Below are 24888 nucleotides of genomic sequence, written 5' to 3' on the forward strand. Positions count from 1 at the left end.
GGAGGCAGGGCCTGAAGTTATAGCTAGAGAACCAGAGAAGCAAATGTAGGATCACAAACAGCACGGATGGTAAGTATACACTGCTGCTTGTGATTTGGAAACGGACAGCACAGATATATACACATCCTATATGTATATATATATATATATATATATATATTTATTAGTGGTGCGTTTGTTTTCCTTTATCTTTCTCGGCTGTACAAACCCTTGTTCTCAAAAGGAAATGTGCAGCCAATAAAGATACATTTTTAGCCAAGGGGGGGGGGGCTGATCTCTGCCACCTTTACACAGGCAGATTATCGGCTGCAGGAGGGTTTCTAGCGACGCTCCAGGCCGATAATTGTCCCATGTAAAAGAACCATTAGTCTCCGACTTTGAAAAGATCAGCTCTTTCCCATCCTAAAATACTCTGTACAGCTCTTTTTCCCATTTCTTTCGACTTGCAAACAAAGTGCACTGAGTGAGAATAAAGAACGTACAGAGAATGGCCCCCAAATGCCTGATTCTTGTTCCCACAAGTGAAACTGTCCAGTCATAAAGGCGATTTTTGCATTCTATCCTGCACACATTCACACGCAAAACTTCGGTCATTAGATGTGTCCTGACATAGCCCAGGAAAATATCAAAGCAATCCAGGCCGCTCTGGCATTAGTGCCACGTTTCCTCATGACCTGCTGGATCCTCCAGACTAACATGAACCTTTTAAGGGCCGTCAGAGTGGAGCGGCTGACAGAAACAGGTGGGCTCACAGCATGGCGTTCGGCAGAACCTCCAGTCCTGGCACTGCTGGGATTACTTGTGGCTAAGACAAATCTAATTAAAACCCAGCATGCTTAAATAAGCTTTATATAACAAGAATTTCTTCTGTTTAGTTCATTTAGCAGTGAATATTTCACTGAGACAAGACTGAGCGTCGCTTTTCCAGCATCTTGTTAGAGGGGGCACATTGTATTTATGAAGGTGCCTCGGCGTCACCTTGACTTTTATGGCACCATCTAAGTGAGTGTCATAGAGAACAGGTGTCAAACCTGTGATGCTCAGGTGTCACAAAACTACAATTCTTATCATGCCTAGCTGTGGCTGTCCGAGCATGATGAGAATTGTAGTTTTCAGTCGGCTGCAAATTTGACACCCCTGCCTTACAGTTTTCCCATCCATCCATAACTTTTCACTTTGCACAATATATCCCAAAATAAGTGTCGCAAGATGACACAGGCTCCCATGTTAAAAAAAAATGTGATGAATTCTCTGACACCCCCCCCCCCCCCCCCCCCCAACACCCATTGGCTCCCATGTAAGGCTAGGGATTTTTGATGACAAATTGCATCATGCAAAGAAAGTATTTGTGCAATTTGTCTTACTATCACATAACTTTATTTAAAAATTTTAGAGATGCCACAAGCAGGTCCCGATTGTGAACAACATGTATTGAGATCAATGCTGACAAAGTTGCGTGCAATATGCAACCTGTATTTTGGGTGACTAGTGTGTCCCTGTAGAAGTGCAACCACATTGATAATCATTAAAGAGAATCTGACAGAAATGCTGAACAGATGGGTGTATTACTTACATTATTCTGTTCAGCTGTTCTCCTAATATGCAGGAGAAAAGGATTCTTGCCACACCCCTTCCCCCGCCTTCAAGCTGCTGATTGACAGTTACTGACTATAAACAGCATGGATAGATAATTGCCAATAAGTAGCTGGTGGGCGCAGTTTTCTGCTTCTCATGAATATTGAGGACTACTGGGCTTATGCACATAATGGAGAAGACTACTTATTGTCCATGTTATTCAGGGGAATATTTCTGAATTAGCTGCTCAGAATAATGTAAGTGATACATCATTCTGTTCAGCTTCTCTGTCACTAGTTTATGCTACCTTGAGATAGGACAACATAAACCTACTGACAGAGTTATGACAGAGTTATGTTCATGTGACTGTCACATAACCAAAGTCACCATGTAGCCCTAGACTTAGAAAACTTATGTTTAACATATCCATTTACTGGGTGGCTGTGACAGGTGCCATCTGTCATTCATCTACTAAAAAATATATATATACATTAGCACAAAAATATATCAGTTTTGTATTCTGAGACAGATACCACCCATCAGCCATCTGTCAACCATTGGCTCCCATGTAAGAAAAAAAATGTATATTAGATGGGGCTAGAATGTGTTGATTTAGTATTTTGAGAAACTTGAGTCATTTACAAAATTCTACCAAAGTTAAGACTGGAAACATCTGTTATGAAGTCAAGAAAGAAGAGATCTGTTCATGTTCAATCCATAGCTGTTCCGCGTGGGTGGGGTCAAACTGTCCAGGGCTAGAACTTAACAAATACAAATAGCTATGAATGGAAGCTCATCTGAGGGTCACATAAACTCCCTCTCAGATAGAAGATGGAAAGGAACAAGCAAAGGGGGCACTGGAAATGACAAAATGGGTCACCATTCGATGACTTTGGCTTTGGCTGCCCAGGCATGATGGGAATTGTAGTTTTGCAGCAGCTGGAGGGATGAAGGCTCCTCGTCCCTATCTTAGGCCATCATATGCCCTGTCTGAAGACATAGGGCAGCGTTCCACAACTTGTGGCTCTTAAGCTGTTGCAAAACTACAATTACCATCATTGCCTGACAACCTTCAGCCAAATTGCAGTTGTGAAACAATTAGAGAAATGCAGGTTATAAGGATAAGTGGTTAAAGCGAATCTGTATCGCCTGACACCACCCCCAAACCTCCGATACAGTTTGGAAGTTCTTCTCAATCTATGCCTGGTCCTGGGCTTCCCTTGTCTCCTAGTGCTGGTATTCGGGTAAAAACTTTTATTCTTATGTCAAAGAGCGAGGCCTAGAGGAACTGTGCCCTTGGCCTGCCAAAGATGAAGGTCCAGCCCATGGGCTTTCCTACAAAGAAGAAAGGCTCTGAGAGAGGCGCTGCAAGCCTAGGGCACGGATACTCTAGGCTAGGACCCGCCTCTTTGACACTACATTGCTGGAATTAAAATAATTTGTCTACTGAATATCTCCACCAGGAGACAAGGGAAGACAGAGCCACAGGTTATAAGGAATAAACACTTAGAAAACTAAGAGGAAAGCCATTACCCTTCGGTTGGTCTTTTACTCCATTGCTTGAATATATTTTATATGGAAAGGTCCCCTATGCACCACCAATGTGGAAAAGGGACAGTGCCAACCTCAGCGAGGTTGGATGTTAGGATGTATTTCACACCACAGTTCTTTTACATATTCCCTAAAAGAGAGTCCAGACAAGAGAAGACAACCCCTTGAATTCTCAAGGCAACCAAGAGAGTCCTTAAAGTGACAGAAGCAATTTAAGATCTTATGCAAAGTTCCCATACGTGTATAGCTCTTGGCATTTGTGCAGTTCAGTGCTGATTTGAGATAACGTGTAGGAAACACAGCACGTTGGTGGTTTCCGAGATTTATTCCGTACCTTTCCAGTTCACATAGGGAATGAAATCTGTTTTGAATCTATCTGCCTGTGTGGTCAGAACTGGATTCTAAGCTGATATGACAACACTGCGCAGGCAAAGACGTATTTGTTCCTTCATCTTGTGGATTTCTTGCTTACAGCATCCAGATTAAAGGGATTTCCGGTCACATTAACAACTGATCTGGGCAATTTTTCTTTCTTGCCATGTTAGCAGAATGAATGAATCGTACTGCAATCAATATAATTGAAAGAGGTCAATACCTTATAGGCCAGAACACACATCAGTCTTATTACACATACTGCATGTGTGCACATTCATTTAGTCACCTTCACCCTACATTGCAGAAGGAACGAAGAAGCGTTTTCAGGACATTGTATAGCAGTAATAAGCCAGAACTAGTATATTCTAATAGAAAGACATTATTTATAAAGAAGCTGCACTATAGACTATTTAGAGAAAGCATTATCTAATAAGGATAGCTTGTTGTACATTTATAACTACTTTAATACTTCTATACACAAGAAGTACGAAGAACTAATATAATACTGTTCAATATGTTCAAGAATATACTATATTGTACTATAATACTGCTCCTATGTACAAGAATATAACTACTATAATACTGCTCCTATATACAAGAATATAACTACTATAATACTGCTCCTATATACAAGAATATAACTACTATAATACTGCTCCTATATACAAGAATATAACTACTATAATACTGCTCCTATATACAAGACTATAACTACTATAATACTGCTCCTATATACACAAATATAACCACTATAATACTGCTCCCTATATACAAGAATATAACTACTATAATATAGCTCCTATGTACAAGAATATAACTACTATAATACTGCTCCTGTATACAAGAATATAACTACTATAATACTGCTCCTATGTACAAGAATATAACTACTATAATACTGCTCCTATATACAAGAATATAACTACTATAATACTGCTCCTATATACAAGAATATAACTACTATAATACTGCTCCTATATACAAGAATATAACTACTATAATACTGCTCCTATATACAAGACTATAACTACTATAATACTGCTCCTATATACACAAATATAACCACTATAATACTGCTCCCTATATACAAGAATATAACTACTATAATATAGCTCCTATGTACAAGAATATAACTACTATAATACTGCTCCTGTATACAAGAATATAACTACTATAATACTGCTCCTATATACAAGACTAAAACTACTATAATACTACCCCCTGTGGACAGGACTAGAAGGCATGTCTTGCATTCTTATACATAATTTCTTCTTCGTTCTCTTCTCCAGTTTCTCTTTCATGTAAAGGATATAGATTTATAACAGAAATCTCTACAATACTTGTACTCAGATTAGAGGATATTTTACATTTTGTTGACCTGAGAACATCGAGGGCAGTTTAGTTCTTGTCGCATTTCATCATAAGAAAAAAAATCATTACCTATTGGCGGCAGTCCAGACTCCTCCACCAGTCCGCAGTTTGTTATACAGGATATGCAGCAATCTTCTCGGTGCCTGTAACACATTACCAAGCAGAACTATGAGCAGTAACATGATGTGAACGTTTGTCAGACGGAAGGAAGCAAATACTATTATAACCTGTATTCAGTATAACCAGTCCATACCGCACACTAAGGGGGTTTGAATGCAATGCACCCTGGGAGATTTAGGCTTACCGGAGGGAAAATGTCTTTATGGCCACATATAGGGTTAATAGAAAAGCACCCTTCACCCCTGTCTGGTATTTTTTTTACCTGTTTTAATTTTAGCCCACAGAATACCACCATATAGTGCCAAGATAATACTGCTATATACAGCCCACAGGATATAAGGGCAATATAATGATGCTATATGCCTCCTACCTAATACCAACCTATAGTGCTATGATAATTCTGCTATATAGAATCCAATGATTCCACCATATAGCGCTCAAATAATACCGCCATATAGATCGGACATAATTTCAATGCCAGTCTTGGGGTACAAGTCGTATGTGCTAGCACAGTAACATTACTATAAGGCCTTTTCATCTTGCGCAATATCATCAGCCCAAGGTAGATAATTTACCCTAAAGTGATTTTTCCATCATGCAGAGGCTTTATTTAGCAGTATATGGTAGTGTGAACCATAGGGCTGTATTATTTGAATACTGTGCATTATTTGGCCACAGGGGTATAAATGAGCACTATTGTAGCAGCATTATCTTGGCACTATGGTGGCTTAGGAAAAAAACCTCCTTTGGGAATCAGCACAAAAAAAAACATATGTATTACTTCCATCTTACGGCAAGAAAGTCAGAAGCATGGACAGGGATATGTTGTTTTGACTAGGGACATTGTGGCTAAGGGCCCTATTACATGGGACAATTATCATGCAAAAAATCGTTATGTTGTTCAAATTTAAACGATAATCGCTCTGTAATTGCAGGCATCGATCGAAAAATCGTTCGTATGTTGTTGATCGTTGATTTAGATCTTGTTTGCTATCGTTTATCATTAGTCGTTAATCGTTAATAATCTCTCCATGTAAGAGGACCCTAACTCTAGGGCATTGTGGCTTGCACTGGCGTCAATGTGGCACTGCTATGGGGGCACTGTGCAATCTAAAGAATTCATCACATAATATACTCCACACCTCCCTCTTTTTGCATGGTTGTTAACACAGTAGTGGGTCCAGGCAACAAGAAGATTGAGAATTTGGGGCACATAGTGAGCTATAATGGTGAATAGTCATTAAATAAGGCAATGCTGAGCAGCCTAATGTCGGACTGGCCCACCGGAGTACTGGAGAATCCTCCGGTGGGCCCCCAGCTTTACAACCTGCAATAACAATGACTGACATGTCATTTCTCACTGGTTCTTCATTGGTGGATGCCCAGGATCATTTCCTTTGGTTTTCCCCAGATACTCCAGTCCAACACTGCCAACATGTTCTATAGATGGAGGCTTACTATCTCCAGCCCGGTAGGTGGGGTGCTGGACCCATGCATGTGGCTCTAAGAATTCTATTACAATGAAACTTATCGAGGTTATTGACCCCCCCCCTCGAAATCCAACAAATGAAGACGTAGAAATCAACCATACATTGCAATTATTCTGTATCTATATTTTCCGTTCTCCAGGAAACGATCGCCCGCCGCAGTTGACTCCGTAAATTAAGTCGGTGCTCTCTCCGTCATCTGATGAATGGAGGCTGCCAATTATTTGTTAGAGGGTATTGACGATGATTGCCTCGTAATTACAGCGTATCAAAAGGCTTGATTTTATTCTGAATAAGGGAAGGGATCTAAAATGATTATTATTTTTTTTTATTGACGGATAAAAGGCGTCGACAATGCTGATGGGACATTTATAATGTCACAATGTGGCCGCAATTGTCATGTGCAGATCTATTTGTGTAGCAGTGAAGACCCAGCGTGGCGTTTGGTGTGTTATTCGAGGCTCGGCTGATGGACACCGCAGGCAGCAGATAAGTTATTCAGCCCCGGGCAAAACCAGCAATGACGCCTTTTATATATGATCGATGTCAATGTCAACTAACTGCGAACATGAGAACACCCTGTTGTGTGTTGTCATATAGAAGATCATTCACTTCTAATCATTCTATAGTGCTCCTGCCTTGACGCTCCCAATGGGAATCTCTCTTTTTAATGTTTTGACTTTTTCACAGCTCATGGATGGGCATTGCCATTCTAATGAATTGGGGGAAAATTTACTAATGTTGAGAAAATGCTTAATGAATCGTACATTAAAAAAAAATTATAATTAAATTTAAAGGGGAACGCAAAATGTTTCAAATTAACTGGTGCAAAAAGTTATATAGGTTTGTAATTTACTTCTATTAAAAAATCTCAAGTCTTTCAGTAAATATCAGCTGCTGTATGTCCTGCATGAAGTGGTGTATTCTTTCCAGATTGACGCAGTGCTCTCTGCTGCCACCTCTGTCCATGACAGGAACTGTCCAGAGCAGTAGGAAATCCCCATAAAAAAAACTTCTCCTGCTTTGGACAGTTCCTGACATGGACAGAGGTGGCAGCACTGTGTCACAGTGGACAGAATTCACCACTTTCTGCAGGACACACAGCAGCTGATAAGTACTGGGAGGCTTAAGATTTTTTACTTTCTGCTACCATTTGTAAGCAAAAAAAAGTCCACAGTACTCCTTTAAGACAGCAACTAACAATACAAAATTTTCTAAAGATCTGACTTTTTCTGTTTGAAGGATTCTCCAAAAAAAAAAAAAAAGGTCACAGAGTATTCTGCTGCTTTGATCTCCAGAGATTGGCTGTAATCTATGATGCAGCAGGTGTTTGAATTCTCTACAGCGACACCTCTGGCAAAATGAAGAATTACACATCTCTTATTGGACTCTAAAGTGATGTCTGTGTAATACTCTATAGACAAACCAAGTCCTCCACAGCAAGAGAGGCTCGTTTGAGCTATTACATGATGGTCCTGACCTTAGAACTACTTCATAGGATATTTGAAAATTGGGTTTTATATACCAGACAAGCCCCATTATATTTCACACTATGGATCAATGTCTTCCCTGTTTGCATCTGATATTGTTGCATATTCTAAGTAAAGTAATTTGTTCTTGAACAGAGAGGTGACCCTAAAGCTGACGTAGTGTTCAATGTCCATATGTTCTATTATAAATCTGGAAAGCCATTAAGATGACTCCGAACAATCCGCTAAGATGCCAAGTGAAATGGTAACTTTCTTAGCAAGAGACATGCATCGACCCCATAAATGTCTCCTATTCTGCAGATCCAAAGGCAAATTTGTTGAGCAGAAGCCACTTGAGGATGCTGGAGTGGAAGCGTTTCCATCACTTGTGGCTGCTGAAGTGATTGGAAATTGCTGATTCTTCACTCTTCTTATAAGGATCACTTGAGGATAAGCTTTATTAAACACAATCAAAGCCTGCATTATCTCAGTACTGTCAATGTCCCTATACTGTGAGCAGTGCAGGAAGGGAAGAAGACCATAAAAATTCAGGTGTGACTGCAAATACCCCCTTTACAGTGTCATAATTACACGGCTGGGTATACTGTGTGTCCCAGGCAGCTGTACAGTGTGAGGGCTCAACAAACAGCTCCTATAGCCCCTACAAACTGGACCCAAATCTCAGCTTCCTGGACACCTCTGTGTGGGGCATTTGTGTGGCACAGGGAATCCTCTGTTCATCAAAAAATGTTATCGTTGAGATCTACAGTACATGTTTGTCATGTAGCATCTACTAGATTATTAAGAAAATTTACTTAAACAGGAATTTCCGCAAATCGGCTAAAAGATCAGTTCTCAGGGGCGGGACATGCTTTAGACCCTCCCCTGAGTATTGTAAAAATCCTACGAAGTTAAAAAGGTTGTCGCACCATTAACACTTATCTCCTATCCACAGGACAGGGTGTAAGTATTTGATAATGGGGAAAGTCCTTCTGCTAAGATCCCCCGGGAACAGTTAGAATGGAATGGCCAATGAATTAAACGACTCCATTTTGATAGGAGAGTTGGGATCCCTGTTTTAGAGAACATGAGATTTGCCAGTAACCAGACCCCCTTTCCATAACAAGAGGATAAGAAATAAGTGTTATTAGTGAGAAAACACTTTTGAAGTAGTATTATACTTTGAGCTGATGGGTCTGTTCCATTAGGTTCTGTTGCTACAGAACAAGGGGCTCAAGGATATCCAATAAAAGGGGACACAAATCTGTTTAGCCCGATACAATCTGCTGTTTCCTATAGATCAGTGTGTCAAACTCGCAGCCCTCCATCTATTGCAAAACTACAATGCCCATCAAGACTGGAGATCTCTGGCTGCCCCGGCATGATGGGAATTGGAGTTTTGCCATAGATGATCTGAAGCTATTAAAGTGTCACTGTCGTTTAAATTTTTTTGCACAAATCAATAGTACAGGCGATTTTAAGAAACTTTGTAATTGGGTTTATTAGTCGGAAAATGCATTTTTATAATGAAAAAGCCGTTTGAAGCTCTCCCCCCTGTCCTTATGGTTCTCTTACGGAGATGGGAGGGGTTGAGGGAGATGAGGCACCAAAACAGGACAACAAAGAATTAATTTACAGCTACATCACCAAGCTATCTCCTCTGAAGTCAGCACTGACCTCTGAATACAGCTTTCACACTGTTCCTGCTGTGTAATCCTTTCTTCTCTGCTCTCTGCTGCCGACTAATCTCCCTCCTTCCTCCTCCCCTCTCCATAGGTTACACAGGGCCCGACTGATGTAAACGAGTCACGATTTCCTGATAATGAGCAGTTTTTCAGAGAGAGGCGGGAGGAGGTGAGGGACCCGGGGAAAGTCTTTTTGAATGCAGATAATGGCATATTTGCCTAATAAACCCAATTATAAAGTTTCTTAAAATCGCCTGTACTATTGATTTCTGCAAACAAAAAATACGACAGTGATACTAAGTGTCACTGTCCTTAGGGAAAACTCTTGAAATGACCTAGAGACTTGTCAAAAGTTTTGATCGGTCCGGGTCTGAGTGTTCAGACCTGTACCGATCAGGAGAACAAGCAGGGACAGCACCACACTGCAGTGCGTCCTCTCCTCGCTCTGTGTCATAAAAAAGTGTCAAGCTTATAATGTAAGTCTATGGAGCCCGACTCCCTTTTTACACAGCATCTTCTCCCGACTGGTACAGGTCTGAACCAATCAAAACTTTTGAAATGTCTCCACGAAGTTTTCCAAATGACAGTGACACATTAGCAACCACGTATCTCTGATTTTCACTGCACTGAGCTGCAGTTTGAACAATGCCTGTGACATGCTGCATGCTGCTGCTCAGGTGACAGCCTCCAGCCTCTCCTGTGCCTTACACCTGTATATGTGTCTCTCCAGCCCTCAGCTCCTAACCTTCAGTGAGCTATATAGCTATACCTATGATTTGGTCCTGATATAGATCTGATCTGATGTGATGTCTTAGCAAGGCATCATGGGACATTGTGAACAGATTTTCTTCATGAAGATGTGGAGAAACGGTAACTGTTCTCTTCTAAAGTGAAAAAGAGATTAATGTAGACAATGGAGGGAATGATTTCATGTGTTCACTTAAAGGAGAAATCCGGCAAATTTTTTTATTAACGTTTTGTATTGCCCCCCAAAAGTTATACAAATCCCCAATATACACTTATTACAGGAAATTCTTATAAAGTGCTTTTTTCCCTGCACTTACTACTGCATCAAGGCTTCACTTCCTGGATAACATGGTAATGTCACTTCCTGGATAACATGGGGATGTCACTTCCTGGATAACGTGGTGATGTCACTTCCTGGATAACATGGTGATGTCACTTCCTGGATAACATGGTGATGTCACTTCCTGGTTTACATGGTGATGTCACTTCCTGGATAAAATGGTGATGTCACGACCCGTTTCCCAGAGCTGTGTGGGCTGTGGCTGCTGGAGAGGATGATGGCAGGGGAATGCTCAGTGTCCCTCCAGCGCCCTGTGTCCCTCAGTGTCCCCCTGTCATCATCCTCTCCAGCAGCCACAGCCCGCACAGCTCTGGGAGTCGGGTCGTGACATCACCATTTTATCCAGGAAGTGACATCACCATGTTATTCAGAAAGTGAAGCCTTAATGCAGTAATAAGTGCAGGGAAAAAAAGCACTTTATAAGCATTTCCCGTAATAGGTGTATATTGGTGATTTGTATAACTTTTTGGGGGCAATACAATACTTAAAAAAAAAATCGCCAGACTTCTCCTTTAAGTTCCCCTTTAATTCTGTTTACATGAAGGCAGTGCTGGTCCTCGTAGTTCAGCATGCCGATGAGTTAAAGGTTCTCTAAGAGCGATCCAAAGAGCTGGGAAAGTGTTTACTTTGGCGGGTGAGAGTGCTTGCAGATCTCAGCTGTGTGTTCAAGGAGTGAGCAGCCTCATTTTGTCATTAGGACTGATGGTACTTCACCAAAGTGCTCGCAGGTGACTTGGATGAAATAATTGAGCAAAGAAATCAGAAGGCGCAGATGCCGAAGAGCAAGTATGAAACACGGTAACCAAAAATATAACTTATACTGAGGAGTAGATAACATATATAATAACTAGAATGTAGAATCTAATTGTACCTTTCCACAAAAGAGAAAATTTCATAAGGTACAAATGTTAAAAAGAGGAAACTTTAAGTTACGAAAAACCACAAAATTATATCACTGCATATGTGTATGGACATTCTGCCAAAAAAGAACTTTCCCATATTGTAATTATATTCTTATACATAGGAGCAGTATTATAGTAGTTATATTCTTGTATATAGGAGGCAGTATTATAGTAGTTATATTCTTGTACATAGGAGCAGTATTATAGTAGTTATATTCTTGTATATAGGAGCAGTATTATAGTAGTTATATTCTTGTACATAGGGGGCAGTATTATAGTAGTTATATTATTGTATATAGGAGCAGTATTATAGTAGTTATATTCTTGTACATAGGGGGCAGTATTATAGTAGTTATATTCTTGTATATAGGAGCAATATTATAGTAGTTATATTCTTGTATATAGGGAGCAGCATTATAGTAGTTATATTCTTGTACAATATATAGGGGCAGTATTATAGTAGTTATATTCTTGTATATAGGAGGCAGTATTATAGTAGTTATATTCCTGTATATAGGAGCAGTATTATAGTAGTTATATTCTTGTAAATAGGGGGCAGTATTATAGTAGTTATATTCTTGTACATAGGAGCAGTATTATAGTAGTTATATTCTTGTATATAGGAGGCCGTATTATAGTAGTTATATTCTTGTACATAGGGGCAGTATTATAGTAGTTATATTCTTGTATATAGGAGCAGTATTATAGTAGTTATATTCTTGTATATAGGGGGCAGTATTATAGTAGTTATATTCTTGTATATAGGGAGTAGTATTATAGTAGTTATATTTTTGTATATAGGGGTCCGTATTATAGTAGTTATATTCTTGTATAGGAGCAGTATTATAGTAGTTATATTCTTGTATATAGGAGCAGTATTATAGTAGTTATATTCTTGTATATAGGAGCAGTATTATAGTAGTTATATTCTTGTATATAGGAGCAGTATTATAGTAGTTATATTCTTGTATATAGGAGCAGTATTATAGTAGTTATATTCTTGTATATAGGAGCAGTATTATAGTAGTTATATTCTTGTATATACGGGGCCGTACTACAGTAGTTATATTCTTGTATATAGGAGACCGTATTATAGTAGTTATATTCTTGTATATAGGAGGCAGTATTATAGTAGTTATATTCTTGTATATAGGAGGCAGTATTATAGTAGTTATATTCTTGTATATAGGGAGTAGTATTATAGTAGTTATATTCTTGTATATAGGGGGCCGTATTATAGTAGTTATATTCTTGTATATAGGGGCAGTATTATAGTAGTTATATTATTGTATATAGGGTGCAGTATTATAGTAGTTATATTCTTGTATATAGGAGCAGTATTATAGTAGTTATATTCTTGTATATAGGAGCAGTATTATAGTAGTTATATTCCTGTATATAGGAGCAGTATTATAGTAGTTATATTCTTGTATATAGGAGCAGTATTATAGTAGTTATATTCTTGTATATAGGAGCAGTATTATAGTAGTTATTATTGTGGGTGGTGAGATTTAGAGACCTGCACCGCTCCAAATGTGCACTATGTGGATTGGATCTGTGGATCGGTCTTGAGCCGGACAATAAATGTGAATGTGGCTGCTGGGTGGGGGTGCAAACTACAGAGGCAAGGTATACCAAAGTTCGAGGAGAGAAACACGTAGTAGCACTCACCCTTTTCTTCAGCTAAGCGGCTTTATTACATTCACAAGTTGCGGGGAGGTGAAGGATTCAGGTGCGTGCGTGTCCTGGGACGGCCGTTTCGGGGATACGCCCCCTTTGTCGACCAGGTGACAAAGGGGGCGTATCCCCGAAACGGCCGTCCCAGGACGCGTACACACCTGAATCCTTCCCCTCCCCGCAACTTGTGAATGTAATAAAGCCGCTTAGCTGAAGAAAAGGGTGAGTGCTACTACGTGTTTCTCTCCTCGAATTATAGTAGTTATATTCTTGTATATAGGGGCAGTATTATAGTAGTTATATTCTCGTATATAAGAGGCAGTATTATAGTAGTTATATTCTTGTACATAGGGGCAACATTGTAGTTTGTATAGTAGCACTAGCATAACATAGCAGCATTATTATGTAATCTGTGATCAGATTATACAGGCATATTTGTTTTAACTTTAGTTTGTTCTAATAACAATTGCTGGATTTTGTATAATTGGAAAAAGTTATCGGCTACAGAGAGGAACACATTTTATTGGTTCAAATAAAAAACAAATGACTAAACTTCTGTCAGCGAGAAAGTCGAGAAGAAAAAAAGTGAGTGAAACTCTAAAACAGAAACTAGTATCAGTTTTCTGTATTCAGTTAATGATAAGGTACAAGTGGCATTGGAGGACAAAACATTGTTCCCATTGTTGTACCTGAAGTCAGACTAAGCCGGGGTACAACAGGCTGCATTGAATCAGACAGGAAGTGATTTCTGCAACTGGGGATGGACGAGGAATCGGGAGCTTTAGTCTTTTTTTATTTTTACGTGTTTTTTCAGATCAGATTAAGCAGATGTGTTGATATGTGATTCTGTGCTGAACACATGGACATAATAGAACAAGAACATACCTTCACTCTGCGGCTGTAATTTTATCTCATGACACAAAAAAGATTTAAAAAAAAAAAACCTTGACCTTAAATCACTTCCTTAAATCACTAATGCCAAGGATTACACTGTTTAACCCCCTTCAGTCATTATGTTATACCCACATATTGACAAGGTGTCAATCAGCTGGCATATCTAAGCCTATCATGTGTGATACTCTTTAATGTGCCATCTGTGATACTGTGTGCTAAACTATGTATCTAATATTAATATTTGAGATGCTGTCCTCTGTCGTATCTAATCCTACCATGCATTTGATTATTTGCTGAACCTTGTACTTACAGTATCTAAAACTATCATATGGGGTACTGAACCCAGTGGTGTATCTTTGTCTATCATGTGTGATACATGATGGTGTATTTAAACCTAGTATGAACTGGTGTATCTAAGATTAATCTATGTAATACTTTCTGCTTAGCTTCTGTAACGTAGCCTATTAAGAATCATACTGTGTGCAGAGCTTTGTATCTAATCCTACTATGTTAGATACTGTTTTCTGAGATGTATATAATTCAACTATGTGTATTACTATTTGCTGAACCTTGTATTAACAGTATCTAAGATTTGTGTGATACTGACCTCCTGTGCTGTATATTCTATATCTATGATAGACTTAGAAATACAGTGATACCTTGGTTTAAGAGTAACTTGGATTGAGAGCGTTTTGCAAGAAGAGCTCACAGTTTTTCAAAATTATAACTCGGTTTTAGAGCATTGCTTTGGTTTAAGAGCATTCCTTCATGCTCCCTGCAGTATCTGTCAGCTCTTGTGTTTCCCGTCCTCTCCATTACTGCTGTAATGTGCCCGCACTCACACTCAGCTATACACACTGCTGCTATAATGTGCCTGCACTTACACTCAGCTATACACACTGCTGCTATATTGTGCCCGCACTCACACTCAGCTATACACACTGCTGCTATAATGTGCCTGCACTTACACTCAGCTATACACACTGCTGCTATAATGTGCCCGCACTCACACTCAGCTATACACACTGCTGCTATAATATGCCTGCACTCACACTCAGCTACACACACTGCAGCTGCTATAATGTGCCTGCACTCAGGCTCAGCTATATAGCACTATTGCTATACTGTACAGTAGCTTATAAAATAACATATTCAGCTCTTTTGAAATGTTCATTTCATTTGTTTTACATGTTATTCAGAATAAAAAATCATTATTTTTAGGATGTGGAACCAATTGTTGGCATTTCATTGATTTCTTATAAGAAAATTTTCTTTGGTTTAAGAGTGATTTGGATAACAAGCACGGTACCGGAAAAAATTATGCTCGTAATCCAAAGCCCCATTGTACAGAGCTTTGTGTCTAAGCTTATAACGTTTGATACTTTCTGTTGAGCTTCTATAACTAAAAGCCCATTATGTTTGATTTCTATCTGCCATGCATCTAGGTTTATAAGGTGAGATACTCTCTGTGAAACTGCAGTATCTAAACTTATCATGTGTAATCCCTTCTGTGAAATACTATCTGCAGAGCTGGTTTATCTAGGCCTAATATGTGCAAAAATATCTTCTCATCTGCTGTATCTAAGCCCATCATATGGGATACTGTCTGCTGAACCAATGTCTCTAGCCCTAGTCTGAATTATGATATCGCCCATGTTGGTGTATCTAAGCCTATAATAAGTGATCCTGTCTGCAGAGCCAGTGTATCTAAGCTAATAATGTGTGATACCATCTGCAGAGCCCATGTATTTGTGCCTATGAGACTATCATGTGTAATACTGTCTACTGGACCAATGTGTTTTAGCTTCTCCTATGATACTGTCTGCAGGGCCCACGTATCTGTGCCTGTTATATGTGATACTATCTGCCAATCTAGTGTATCTCAGTCTTTCTAGAGTTAGTAATACTGCTTGCCGAGGTGCAGATCCTCTCTGCTGAATCAATGTATCTAATGCTACGTTTACACGGAACGATAATTCGCCCGATCGTACGATTAAAGATGTCGGAGTAACGATTATTTTTTCATAACAATCAGCGTTTAGACAGTACGATATATCGTACGGAAATTCTTTTGCGATTGTTTCGCGATCGCTTAAAGCCTATCTCACACATTGGTTAAATCGGTGAACGACTGTGATCTGCGAATTTTTTGTGAACGATCAACGACGATTTGAGAACTTGTTGAAAGATCAAAATGAACGATTTCTCGCTTGTCGTTTGATCGTTTGCTGCGTTTACACGTACGATTATCGTTCAAATTCGACCGTTATTGTGCGAAACAGATTTTTAAAGTGACAACCGTTATCTGTAAAGTAGAAACATGCTCAGTGCCGTTGTCACTTTGCTTCCCCCATACCACTAGGCAATTTAGTGAGTGCATTACCCAACAGGGGGCAGCACTAAGCATGGCAGAAAACTGCTGTTTCCTAAAGTTTGGTGGGATATACACGCAAAAAAAAAATACTTAGCAAACTTTAGTGTATATAATACCATCACTGTATACTCTAGGAGTGTTTGCTGTATCACAAATGTGAAATGTGTTGGGTATTGCCCTTAAAATGACAATTTTAGCATCCTCCTAAGTATCCTATATACCAGTAAAGAGGTATGGAGGCAAGAGGAGTGCGGCGGTTCCATCTCTTACATTACATGTAATAATATAGATGTTTGCCTACAGCAGAATTAATCCTCAGTCACAATATTGTATCACTAAGGGATTAACAGTAAATATGAGATTCCCTCACCAGATACGGCCGCTCCAGGTGCAATAAATGGAATAATCGCCATTTGGGTCCCGTCTAACCTGATTAGATTTTGCGGATAGGCCAAAGATTAATTATCTGTATTATTGCTACAAGTCCTTATCCACCAGGCCTCCGAGGCCGAGCGCAATATGCTGATTCTTATGGCTGGAAACATCTGGAGGGAACCCGCCATTTGGATCCTGCAAAAGCCAATTTGTACAACGTTCTGTCACCGACTCTCTAAGCTGTCCTGTTCATACATGGAAAACAGACATAATGAAATAACTATTATATATAAGTATTTTTTAAAGAATATAGGAATAAGATTTAAAAAAAAATTTTATAAATAAATCATTAAATATTTGCCATTATATATGTAAATAAAACATAGATTTTTAAAGAATAAAAGTTAACAAAAAATACATATAAAATAGATAATATAAACATATACATTTAATATAAATAGCTACCTTCCCATTTTAATATTTAAAAAAATATATATATAAATAAATAGAAAAACATATAAATTGTATATATAATTAATTTTGATATATATTTTCTCACCCCTATTAATATATATATATATATATATATATATATATATATATATATATATATTTATATATATATTACCTCTCACATATTTACTTCTTTTATTTGCAATATATATGTTTGTGCTTTTATATTTTTTTAATTTAAGTGATTTATATATTTTTTTTACTTTTTTTTTTTAAGTGCGCCTAACATATACCTGCATTATATAGCATGGCATCCATCCTTTATAAATGCCCAAGTTACAAACTTATACTGTATATGTTTTTTACTTAATCCTGTCTATAAAATAATACTAAGATCTATGCCATTCCATCCATCAAATAAACAAAAATCCAATATAAAACACCTGAATAGAGGTTAGAATTACACTTTTTGACCTCCATCAGGTCTATGAGGGTCTATGGCTACACTTGTGCTGTGAAATGTGCTGTTAAAGGTGCGTTACTTTATGGCACAGTCCTATAGTAAGAGTCTCTCTGTTGCTCATAGCAACCTATCATAACTCAGCTTTCAGTTCTCACATGACTCTGGTAAAATGAAAGCTGAGCTGCTATTGGTTGCTATTGGCAACAGCGGGATTTATTAGATTACTATAAGACGGCCTGATAAATCTCCCCCAAGCCTAGCTAAGCCTATACTTAGGAAGAAGTTCTTTAAACCAATCACAGCTCAGCTTTCATTTTACCAAAGCAATATGAGAAATAAAAGCCAGGATGTGATTGGTTGCTAGGGGCAACAGAGAAAATCTTATTAGAAAATAGCTTGATAATGCTTTTCTACATATTTAACTTTAAAAATGTTTAAAAAACGCTATTTGCCTCCATTTTTCCATCCATAGCCTTTAGCTCTGACGGCTTCTCCCACCGCTGTCATCCATGGCACAAACGGCACAACAGGGAAAAATTATAGGTAAAAAAACATACGGGAATATTTACATGTGGTTCCAACTCAATAGGGAACAAGTATTGGAAAAGTTCCACGCCTTGCAGATAGGGTTTCTCTCCAGCAGGGAAGGGGTTAAGCGGGCCGCCATGGTAATCCATGTCATCCATTATACCTACGTGTTGTTGTGTTTTTTTTATTGTTCCTTTTTCTGGCCTGCGTCCCTTTTCAATTTTCCAGCCCCTTGTATCCATAAGGGATTTTGCAGGTTTTCCCATAATGGAGCCCCGGCGCCGGCTTCCAGATTGTAAGCAGTTTTACTAACTTTGACAACAATCACAATAAACGACGCTATAATTTCACTGCGTTAACATATGAAAAACGCCGCTGCCAAGTCTCCTCCGGGTGCCAAACCTGCCAGGTGTTTCATTGTGGTATCACATTTTCCCTCTGTTATGAAAGGCGGCCCGATACGTTTAGACTACAGTCGCCGCGACGTGTCATAGTGGGGAATTTATTATCAGCGCCCCCGATTGGATTTAATAAGCCTTGAACCGCAGTCGAGGCGTTTGTTGTGCGGCGGCTGCTCATTGCCGTGCCCACACCTGAATATTCATGCTCTTAGTATTCCCTCAGCTACAGAGAAGCAGCTGTCTGAGCACCACAGCAAATGTTCAGGAGATTTCCTCAAATATAAACACCCTCACAGCTGAAGATTCGAGACCTGGGCACCGCTGAGGACTGGCATCAAACATTTATGGAAAGTGCTTTTTTTTTTTTTTTTTTTTTTTTTTAAAAGAGCTGAAAGCTTCAGAAAGACGGGAAACATTTCACAGGAATATAATAGGAATATAATAATTAAAGGGGTGGCCCTGGATTAGAGTAAAGGGTCGGCTTTTTTGTAGGCCCCTCGTGTCTGTGGGATTACAGGTCATTTTCCTGTAGATGGCGCTGAACCGATGTAACCATTGGCACAAGGTGGCATGGATTCATTATTATCTTAGTAGAGATGAGCAGATTTTATGGAGTTTGGTAAAGAGTCAAATTGAATGTGCCCTAAAAAATTTATAAAAATTAATAAAAATTTAAGTGGTCGGACAAGAGATTTGATTAGCTGATGGATGAGTGCACATTTTTTGTCTGATCGCTCTCTAGCTGTTGCATAAGAGTTGAAGACCCGCACATTAGGGAACACAGCACTAGGGTCTCCTAGGGTTGTATCCAACTGTATCCAAACTCGATCATAAGGGTAGCTTAACCCTTAAAGTGTCACTGTCGTTAAAAATTTTTTTTGCAGAAATCAATAGTCCAGGCGATTTTAAGAAACTTTCTAATTGGGTTTATTAGCCAAATCTGCCATTATCTGCATGTAAAAAGCCTTTTCCCAGCTCCCCCCCCCCCCCCTCCTCTGCTTTCTGCCGTCCACTGCTCAGAATCAGGAAATCTCGACTGTTTTTTCATCAGTCGGATCTGTCTGGTCTATGAAGAGGGGAGGGGGGAGGGGGAAGGAGTGAGATTAGTGGGCAGCAGAGAGGCCAGAACAAAGGATAACACAGCAGGGGAGCTATTCAAAGCCCTAATTAGTGGTCAGAGAGGTGGGGGCTGACTGTCACAGGAGAGAGCCCGCAATGTGAATGTAAATTAACTCTTTGTTGTCCTGTTTTTGCTGCCTTTACTTTCTCTCTCCATAGGAAAACCATGAAGACAGGGGGGAGAGCTTCAAACTGCTTTTTCATGATAAAAATTCATTTTTCGGCTAATAAACCCAATTACACAGTTTCTTAAAATCGCCTGGACTATTGATTTCTGCAATAAAAATTTTAACAACAATGACACTTTAAGGATTATTAGGTAAAGGGGAACTATCAAGTGGGGAACTAGATCAGTCTAACCTGCTGATAGTTCCCCTTTAAGGATTAGAAGGATTAGGTTTAGTAGGGTGAGGTTTGAGGATAGTAGGGTTAGGATTGGACATAGTATGATTGGGGTTTGTTTGGTTAGGGTTAGTAGGGTTAGTGGAGTGAGGGTTGTTGTTAGTAGGGTTAGGATTGGGCATAGTATGATTGGGGTTTGTTTGGTTATGGTTAGTAGTGTTAGTGGAGTGAGGGTTGTTGTTAGTGGGGTTAGGATTGGGCATAGTATGATTGGGGTTTGTTTGGTTAGGGTCGTAGGGTTAGGGTTAGTGGAGTGAGGGTTGGGATTGAGAATCATATGAGGATTTGAGTTAGTAGGGCTATGGTCCATTATCCTAACCTTATTCCTAACTCTTCTTTAGGTCACAAACCTGGTAACCTTTAACTTTCAAATTCATGAAAATCTAAAATCAATTCTCTTACCTCCTTGTATAGTATTCATCTATTATTACAGAAGTGAGATTTCAGCATTTGCAGTGCAACAGGGATAAAATCTACAGCATATCCTCTGCAAAATCCATATGTAAGTTTTACTGCATGTGGACCTACCCTATAAATTTTCACAGCTGAGAGTTTATGACAGCTGTATCCAGTCCCTGGTGAGCTAAACAGGCAAGACTGATACCGTTCATCTGCACAGATACATTGTACCAGGACAGGAAATAGATTTGTGCAGCTGGCTTAAAGTGAACGTACCAGCGGTACATTGATTTTCTGTTTTTACCTCCAGGGGGAGACTCCATTAGAATCAATGGAGCCACATCATTGACGGGAGGGGGTTCCTCCCACTGGAGGCGGGCTGGCCCGCCTCCAGTTCTTCAGCCAGGGCCGGTGCTCGGCAAAAGACCGGCACTGTGCGCGGGAACCAGGCCGCAGTTCAAAAAAAGGACCGCAGCACCAGCATCCCTGAGCCAGCTCCAGTCTAATAATGGTAAAAACAGAAAAACGATGTACCGCTGGTACATTCACTTTAAGTTTAGCTTATTGAGAATTGCCATTAGATACAATTGTAGCAAACCTTCAGCTGTGAAAAGTTTTATCATAATGCTGGTTTAAACATTTGGATGTGAAGAGAAGAAAAAAAAAACTAACATGCATTACATGGGCAGTCCATTGACTTTAATCAGACCTGTGTAATTCCTTATTTCACCTGCGGAGGCACTGCAGGGAGAATGAAGACTTGATGACAGGATCCTCTGTGATCACAGATCATTGTTAATCATGAATGCATTATTATTCATTGACGGATTTAAGTTTTGATGTGCAGGGAAAAAATTGAATGGGTCCCAGTCCCTAATTTTTTGGGATGCCAGCTCCCACTAATCATAATGTACAGGATATCCTGGTGATATATCATATAACATTGTGAGATGGGACTACCCCTTTAGGCTTATTATTCAGTACATTTGTGTTGCGGAACGTTATTGGACCACAACTGATTGAATTATTTGTGGAAAAATAGTTTCCTCTGTAAAAAAAAAAAAATTAATTCAAAAATTAATTAGAGAAATATAAAAAAAAAATGCAATTATGGGTTATTATACTACAGGGGATGTGTTCGTCGCCAAGATAAGTATTAACTTGTGAACTGAACAGATGCACCTTTATCCTGCAGCGGCGGAGACATTCCTGCTCCCATGTTAATAATGAAATGATCCCGTTTTAGCAAGTGGAAGAACCAGAGTGTAACCTGATCCACTGTACCCGGAGCCAAGAACCGAAAATATCCCAAGAATTTAACTCCTTCCTTCTAGATATCAATGACTTTTATGACCCATAAATGATGAAAAGAGCAGGTCGTCCATGATTGCAAAAACAGAATCTGTAAACTGTACCACCCCTGGCCATGGTTGTGTCTGGTAATGCAACTCATCCTTATTTAATTAAATGCAATACTAGACACAACTATGGACAGGAGTGACACCTCTTATAGACATGATAGCAGACCTTGGTTTTTCATTCTGTACTGTCCCTTCTGGCTCCCAAACAGATAGTTGTGATGACTGCTTTCATTCATCTTGATGTTGCTTCTCACCAGCTTTCTGTCTTTTAAGCACATTTTTCACATCCAGTAAGTACAAAATCAGAGAAAATTTTCAGTTTACTCATTTTATATGGGTACTCCGGTGAAATTTCTTTTCTTCTAAATTAATTGGCGTCAGAAAGTTCTACAGATTTGTAAATGACTTCTTTTTAAAAAATCTTAAGTCTTCCTGTACTTATCAGCTGCTGTATGTCCTGCAGGAAGTAGTGTATTCTTTTCAGTCTGACACAGTGCTCTCTGCTGCCACCTCTGTCCATGTCAGGAACTGTCCAGAGAAGGAGCGAATCTCCATAGAAAAACCTCTCCTGCCCTGAACAGTTTGTGTCATGGACAGAGGTGGCAGCAGAGAACACTGTCTCGAACGGGACAGAATACACTACTTCCTGCAGGGCATACAGCTGCTGATAAGTGCTGGAAGACTTGAGAATTTTAAGTGTAAGCAAAGTACAAATCTATTAACTTTCTGACACCACTTGATTTGTCATTATGTCATTAAAAATAACACTCACTGCCTGGGCCTGCATCATGGTTTGAGATCACACTTTGGGCAGTATAGATGCCAAGGCAGTAATATAGTGCCAGTAGCCCTTTTCTGCAAAGATTCTTTTTTTGACAATAGAAAGGGTACAGAAAGAATTTGGGGCTCCCTGTGCCTCCTGGCCTAAAGCAAGGATAGGAAACTTTTGTCCCTCCAGTTGTTACAAAACTACAATCCTTCCTCATCATGTCTGGATAGCCAAAGCCAATCCTTGCTGTCCAGGCATGATGGGATTTGTAGTTTTGCAACAGCTGTATGGCTGCAGGGTCCCCATTCCTAGTTCAGAGAATTGGGGAAGAACATGAGCCAGAAAATGTGATGTCAATGAGGTATTATAACAATGCTGTGGAACTGAAACTTATATTAAAGGGGAACTATCAGCAAGTTAACTAAAACTAACCAGCTGATGGCTCCCTACTGTGCAAGGGGCGCTTAGAATTAAGGTATATCTCTTACCGTCATCCTCTGCTCCGCTCCTGTACTCCTGTACTCCTGTTTGTAGTGTGGGGTCCCACCATGGGTGTTGCTATTGGTTACACCCTTCATAAATGCCTGTATTTTTAAGTGGTGATGTAGTAGTACCAAAGTTTCGCCACAAGATGTTGTTATTGTAAGTATGTATACTCGGTTATTGCACGGCTGTAGTACTCGAAGGGTTATTTTTTGTTTGTGTATCACATGGATCTGCATGCCAATGAGAGTTCTTTCTTCCTCTCACCTATCATCTCTCTTTACTTCTCACATACGCACTCCTCACCCACTCACAGCACAACTTACAGGCGCTGTAGGAAGGAAGTCACATGGGTAGAGGAAGTGTAGGGTCTTTTGTCTAGAGGAAGGACACAAGCGAGAGAGCTCTCTACAGCGGTCCAGTTGGGCCCTGGCCCCTGCCAGGTCCCCAGTCTAAGTTGTGGTCTAGACGGACAGCACATGTGTCTAGACACAGTTTCTTCTCCAGTAATTCCACTTAACACTATGCAGTGTTAAGCTTCCACTAGAGAGGACAGGTCAGGGATCATCTCAACCCACGCTGTGCACCAGTAGGGACACAGTGCAGGACAGTATCCATAGAAAGTAAAGGAACTGATCCGGACAGAGCAAAGTTGCTAGAAGCCTATGAAAGCTATCTCGCAGCTCGGGTGTCAGCAGGGAACCCTCAGCATTCCACTCATCCCAGGTAAGAAGGTCTGGGGCTTGTGTCACCCTCTAGGATGGGTCACTCAACACTGGTGGGCAATATGTGGTGCAAAGACCAAAGAGTCAAAACACAGGCTCAAGTATTATCTCTCTCTTCTCAAGTATTCTTCTATTTCTACCTCCCAAGTTCCGGCAGAGCACAGTACTACTTGGGTTGGGACTCTCTCGACATCCTCCTCTCTTCTACTTCTCATCACGCAACTCAGTCAACACAACTGTATCACTCTCTACTCTCCTAAAGTATTAAGTATCTTATCAAGTGTTAAAGGAAAAGTGCCATGAAAAACTTTTTCCCAGTAATTGAAGCACATTAAAAAGTTATATAACTCTGTAATGTGCTTCAATCACCTATTTGCCTCCCTTTCCTGTCTTTTCCCCCCTCCACCCCCCCCCCCCTGTCCTCACCGTCACCAAGCTCTTCTCTCAGCTCCTTCTCCTGTTACACTAGCCTCCCCCCTCCCCTGCCTTGTCAGGTGACTCAGCTTGCTCAGCTCCCATTGGCTGAACAACTGCAAGCCATCACTTGGACTGGGGAGGGGGAGGCTGGTGTAACAGGACCTAGAGCAGCCCTCCTGCTGATGACTCATCCTCACAAGAAGGAGCTGTCTGTTTGAGTTAGGACACTTCCTGGTGGGAGGTGGAGGGGGGAAAAGACAGGGAAGGGGGGCAGATAGGTGATTGAAGCATATTACAGAGTTATATAACTTTGTAATGTGCTTCAATTACTGGGAAAAAGTTTTTCATGGCACTTGTCCTTTAAGTATTGTATCAAGGCAAAGTTGTATTATCTACTGCCTACCTCAAGTATCTTCAGAGTAAACA

At 39.8% G+C, this 24888-nt stretch overlaps 1 long non-coding RNA gene across 1 annotated transcript; it reads right to left on the reverse strand.

Annotated features, from left to right (window-relative positions):
- Nucleotides 1–3020: 3020 nt before the first annotated feature.
- On the reverse strand, nt 3021–17916 carry LOC138798804 (uncharacterized). Its single transcript, XR_011364170.1, has 4 exons — nt 17839–17916; nt 16938–17137; nt 4942–5015; nt 3021–3689 (listed from the first exon to the last, which is right to left on the reverse strand). It is a non-coding gene; the product is annotated as an uncharacterized lncRNA (long non-coding RNA).
- Between the last annotated feature and the right edge of the window lie 6972 nt (nt 17917–24888).

This window comes from Dendropsophus ebraccatus, chromosome 8, assembly GCF_027789765.1.
Source record: "Dendropsophus ebraccatus isolate aDenEbr1 chromosome 8, aDenEbr1.pat, whole genome shotgun sequence".
NCBI lineage: Eukaryota > Metazoa > Chordata > Amphibia > Anura > Hylidae > Dendropsophus > Dendropsophus ebraccatus.